The sequence below is a fragment of the Tursiops truncatus genome, chromosome 12, assembly GCF_011762595.2.
Source record: "Tursiops truncatus isolate mTurTru1 chromosome 12, mTurTru1.mat.Y, whole genome shotgun sequence".
In the NCBI taxonomy this organism is placed as follows: domain Eukaryota; kingdom Metazoa; phylum Chordata; class Mammalia; order Artiodactyla; family Delphinidae; genus Tursiops; species Tursiops truncatus.
Window position 1 is genome coordinate 89,250,687 of NC_047045.1, and position 6,000 is coordinate 89,256,686.

At 48.6% G+C, this 6,000-nt stretch overlaps 1 protein-coding gene across 1 annotated transcript in view; it reads left to right on the forward strand.

The window, feature by feature from the left end:
• Positions 1-5,794, forward strand: part of FAM120B (family with sequence similarity 120 member B) — a 106,465-nt gene extending 100,671 nt beyond the window's left edge. The window contains exon 11 of the mRNA XM_073789854.1: positions 5,464-5,794. The gene's annotated coding sequence lies outside the window, so the exon portion shown is untranslated. The remainder of the gene's footprint in view (positions 1-5,463) is intronic.
• Positions 5,795-6,000: the final 206 nt, after the last annotated feature.

A 6,000-nucleotide genomic window follows, 5' to 3' on the forward strand; every position in this document is an offset into this window, starting at 1 on the left:
GTCTGTCTGGGGAGGGGAGAAGGCGAGGTGGCTGGTGGCCTGGAGGCCCGAAGCGGCTGGCGAGGCTCCAGAGCCCCAGGCCTGGGGTGCGGTTAGTTCTGTGGACGAGAATGGGGCTGGTGGGAGTGGTTAGTGGGATTTTGACTCTTTATGTAATTGTGGGTTTTTAATGAAAAGGTATAGTCATGTAGCGTAATATACCGACAAAACTTTAAATAACAAAAGCCAAGCGTATCCAAGTTCCTTCAAGAGTGGCCTCCAGAGCCCTAAGAAACACCCACCAGCAGAACTTGGGTAAGGAGGGAGAACGCTACAGAGGTCCGAGGCGCAGCTAATGGAGCGGGAGGAAGCCCCAGAGATGCGCTGCCACAGAGCCGAGGCAGACAGAGGGAGGCCAAGCAAGAGGATTCTCTTTAGATTTGGCCCAAGTACCTCCGTGGCGCCTTGACAAGCGCACTTTGATGTGTCAGAGTGCAGGAGGCCACGTGGAGGGAAGGGCGGCGAGTGGTGTTTACAGAAAGCGTTTTGAGGAATTTGACTATAAAGGGAATCAGAGTAATGGAACAGTAGCTGGAGGGGGGTGAGGAGGCCAGAGGGGTTCTCTTGTTTCTTTATGTGGGAGGCCCTAAAGCACATCAGTTTGCCAGTGAGGATGACCAAGTCCTAAAGAAAGACCAGTAATTCACAACGGAGGAGGGCGTAATAGGAGGAAAGAAGACCTACACAATGAGAGGGAAAGGGGTCTGAAACTCCTGTGAAATAACTGATCTTTGTTAGGAGGAAAGACCTTCTCCAGTTGTATCTGGATGGAATAAAGAGAGAAGGGTGCATATAGGAGTATAGACTTGGGAGGAGAGTACAATGATAGTGTAATACATCACGGGCTTCCCTGGTGGCACAGTAGTTAGGAATCTGCCTGCCAATGCAGGGGACACGGGTTCGAGTCCTGGTCCGGGAAGATCCCACATGCCGCGGAGCAACTAAGCCCGTGCGCCACAACTACTGAGCCCGCGTGCCACAGCTACTGAAGCCCGTGTGCCTAGAGCCCGTGCTCCGCGACGAGAGAATCCACTGCAATGAGAAGCCCGCGCACCACAACGAAGAGTAGGCCCCGCTCGCCGCAACTAGAGCAAGCTCACGTGCAGCAACGAAGACCCAATGCAGCCAAAAATAAATAAATAAATAAATTTATTAAAGAATACATCATAAAATATGATTTAGTATTTGTAACTTTATAAGACTTCTCGTATAAAAGAGTTCACAAGTCTGAAATCAATCTTTGGTTAACAAACTCAGTTTGGGGGTCTGAAAATATAGTCACCGTATCATGCTGGGTCATTTACAAAATTTTGCATGCATAGAGTTTTAACTGCAAAATGGCAGGAGGTGAGAGGAGCTGGTCCCATCCAACTGTTTGCATCAAACTAACCCCAAGGGACCTTAGGGAGTGGCCAGGGACTAGAGGCCAGCCCACAGAAGGCCAGCAGGGGCACATGCCAGGCAGAAGGCGGAAGTGACCCAGGAAAGGCACTGGTCAGCGGCAAAGCCCTGTATCCTACCTTCAGTGGCAGCTGCTGCCTCCTAAGCTCAGAAACAAAGGCTTAATCCGGAGATCAGGCTCCCGCTGGGATGGAAGGAGAAGCTCGCACAGCGGTTCCTCAAACTTCCTACCACCAAGAATTCTTTTTATCTTTCCCACCCCGCCTCCATTGACCCACCCTGTGTCGGGAAGGTTTCTCTTACAAAATTGCATTTAGTAACAATGAATTATTCAAGGATCAAAGATATTTATAGTTTCCAGCCAAAGTTTTATTGAATAAAGTCCTGAGTTTGTTTAATTAATTATTTTAACAAATATGTATTCATCAGTAATGGTAGACATGGATGTCGAGCCCTCTAGGGTAAGAGTCAGAAGTCACCATGCAGTGAGGAGTTACCCTCCTCAGGACGTCTGTGCAGGAGGAGAGGGGAGCGGGGACGAGGCAGGGAAGGAAGAGGAGGCAGAGGTGGGTCAGGGGCAGCTTCCCAGAGGCACCCCTGAGCCGGGACTTGAAGGGGAAGAAGGACAAATAAGAGTTTCCAAGTAGGGCTTCCCTGGTAGCGCAGTGGTTAAGAATCCGCTTGCCAATGCCAGGGACATGGGTTCGAGCCCTGGTCCGGGAAGATCCCACATGCCGCAGAGAAACTAAGCCCGTGCGCTACGACTACTGAGCCCACGAGCCACGACTACTGAGCCCACGAGCCACAACAACTACTGAGCCCACGAGCCACAACTACTGAGCCCGTGCGCCTAGAGCACGAGCTCCACAACAAGAGAAGCCACCGCAATGAGAAACCCGCGCACCGCAACGAAGAGTACTAGAGAAAGCCCGTGCACAGCAATGAAGACCCAAAGCAGCCAAAAAGAAAAAAAGAAAAGAAAAAAAGTTTCTAGGCAGATAGGAGGGCGTTCGGTTGTGGACCCCCCAGAGAACGGGAACAGCCTGAGGCTTAAAGAAAATAGCTGCAATTCACTGAGGCCTTGCTGCGCGACGGGGTCCGGGCTGAGCACTCACACGCGCCACTTCGTCCGCTCCTCCTAACGTCGCACACATTTCTCAGGTGAGGATGTCTGAGGCCGCATGGCTGGGAAGTGAGGGAATTGGGCCCCAGGGCTGACAGCCACCGACTCTGCAAGTGTGTTTGGCCCACAGCAAGCAGCTTGTCGTCACTGGAAAGGGACGGTGGGAAGACAGGCCAGGACCTGAGGGTGCTGGTGCGGCTCGGCTGCGCCACGTTGGTCTGCAGAGCTGCTCCAGTGCCGGCGGGGAGTGGGCAGAGTGCAGTGCAGACGCGAGCACAGAGCCATGCACTGCACCGCTGCACAGTCACCCTGCAAACACAGAGAAAGCGGAGCCTTTTCTTGGGCCTTATTTCACATTAATGTCCAGTTCATGTTAGATTTTCCAAAATATTGTCCCTGGATGCCCCCTCTAAGCTGGCATCTTGTAAACACCCTGGGGCTCATGGCACACCCTGGCTTCCTCTTGGCATCCACGTCTGTCTCGGCTGCTGAATGAGCCCAGCTCTGACTCTTTCTGGGTGGAAATCCACGTAGATTTGCTTCCTATCTGTAACTTTCCTTAATTCAACCTCCTGTCACATACACTTGTCACAGCTGTAAAGGAAGGAGAAGAGCTGTGATCTTGCCCTGACCATCTGCCACATTTGCAAGGAATACTGTCCCTATAGAAGCTGATTTTGGAATGGAGTCATGGAGGAAGCTGAGATAAATAAGTGTCTCCTTTTCTGGACAATTCCTTGAGATGGAATCTACTCCAAAAGGCAAGGCACTTAGTTTCCGCCCAGAAACTGATGTCACTTGGGCAACAGTATTCCATCTGAAAGTGACAGTGACAATGAATTGGCATCATAGACGCAGCTGGACCTCGCCACGGCACATTCACAAGTGGATGTGACATGTCACACGCCACCCAATTCCAGGTCATAGAGGCAAGAGGACACCTTTGAAACTTAAAGATAGCTTTAGTTTAAGGAGAAGAGGAAAGAATATGCTCAGGAATAACCATTTGGATTCAATGCTCGTTCAGAGTGGCACAAACATCAAATATAAATAGGTTTACAGGGGCTTTACGTAGACTGTGGGTGATCGATTCACGGCCGGCTGTTAAGGGTAGCTCAAGACGACCGGGCTATTTTGAGGCCAAGCTCTGGGAGGCACCCTCTCGCTCCCACAAACTGTTCCCTGGGCGCTTTCAGAGAGAAGCTGCGCCTGTGCAGCCCACCCTCTGACTCTCCTTTTAAGGCCATCAGGGATCTGAGCCCGGCAGGCAGGGAGCAGGCAGGGCAGCTGGATGCCTGCGAATAGCTTGACTCTGAAGTGTCTAAAAGGGAGCCTGACAGCCTGGGCCTCGCAGAAGAGGCACCGGTCGCACAGACCCTCTGCCCCGGTGCCCAGAGGAGCCATCTGGAGCTGAGCTGAGCTGGAACAGACCCTTGGCTGGTAGGTTCCCTGAGTCCCTCTCCCAGAAACAGTCCCAACAGGAGCAATAAAGATAAAGGCAGAGGTGACAATGAGACTAATAGCAACGCATCCTTACTATGATCCCTAGAATAAAATATGAACAAAGGTGTTGACCACAAGCAGGCATAGGAGATAGAGTGTTGAATACAGGGGCTAAGCTAAGAGGATTCCCAAGAGCAAGCCAAACTCCCTCAGTTAGTGGGCCAGATAGCCTGGAAAGTGTGTTATTTGAGAAAGCAAGTGATATTTACATTATTAACACAGAGCAGGGTAACATGATAGAAACCCCGTTTAAAATCAAAAAACCGAAAACCTTGGAAGAAAATGCACTGCCCTGGAGGAGAAGCTGTGACCTTGTGAGGGAGCTTCCTACGTGGCCCCGGGGATGGGCTGAGTGGACGAGCCCCCATCCCTGGAGATGCTCATGCAGAGGCCAGGTGCCCCCACCCCAGGGCAGCGGGAAAGGAACATCTGACCTGTACAAGCGGGAAGCTTGAAGCCCTGCCCTGTCTGAGTTTGGAACCTGTGATTGAAAGAACGTTGTGGCTTTTTTAGAAACTGAAGTTTATCTTACAACGGCATAAACTAAAACAATCAATCGTACTTAGATATGTGTCACATCACAGTAGATTATTGTTTGACTAATAGAAACGGGTCAAATTTGCCGATCTAAGCAATGGTAAGATGTAAACTTAGATTGCTCTGTTGATGAAAAATTGAACTGAATCTGATCAAGCTTCTAAATCTAACTACCGATTTCTAGGAAAAGACAAGCACAGAAGCTACAGGAATATAATCGGTAACATCCAGAAAGTGGGAAACTCTGCAGTACAAAGCACCTGGCTTCTTTGACCTTTGAGTTTCAAGAGATTGAAAGAGATTAAAACAGAGAGAGAGGTTGGCGAGAGAGAGGGAGACTGAAGAGAGAGATTGATTTATTTGGCTCCAGGTTTGAATGAACTGTAAATAGACATTTGTGAGACAATCGAGACAATTTGAACATAGACTGGATATTTCGTTGAGAAATTAGAGTTAATCTTTTAAAGTATGATTATGAAATTGTGATTATATTTTAAAATATGATCATTATCTTTTAGAGGGTTGAAATATTTACAGATGATGTTATAGGATTTTCATCTGATTTCTTCACATCAAATAGATTCTTTAGAATCAAATAGAAGATTTCTTTCTTCTATTTAATAGAAGATACAGAACAGGAGGCACTGAAGTATCAGGAGGGCTCAAAACTGGCTGTAAATTTTGAGCAAATGAAGATCTCATGTTAAAGTTCTCTCCAGTGTAAAATCCCATACGGATTTTTCTCATAGAATTACGAGGGACACGGGACAAGACAAAGTTAGTAAGGGGAGAAGAGAAAGTTAAAATGCCCCTCAAAACTACACCAAACTTCCTGATAAGTTTTTTTTTTTTTTTTGCAGTACACGGGCCTCTCACTGTTGTGGCCTCTCCCGTTGCGGAGCACAGGCTCCGGGCGCGCAGGCTCAGCGGCCATGGCTCACGGGCCCAGCCGCTCCGCGGCATGTGGGATCTTCCCGGACCGGGGCACGAACCCGTGTCCCCTGCATCGGAAGGCGGACTCTCAACCACTGTGCCACCAGGGAAGCCCTCCTGATAAGTTTTGACCAGTAATTTGTTTCCCTCCAATCTGTGAAAACTGTGAGAAAGAATGTGTTTTTTTCTTGGTTTTGAAGTGTTGATATTTGACATTACTCCAAACTTCCAATGGAATAAAAAAGGCGCTGGTGATTTTCCCTGGAGTTTTTCTTTAATTGTTTTGTGGGGGACATACTGGCTCTAAGCATTTATTAGCGTGTCTTTTTGAGGGAAACTCTACACCCTTCAATATCATTTTCTTTGTTAGAATTTTGTAATGTTTGCTAAAGGTTAAAATTCCTTTCACCTTCATGAAGCCTGAGGGAAGTCAGAATTCTCTGTGATTCTCTCCAGACGACCCA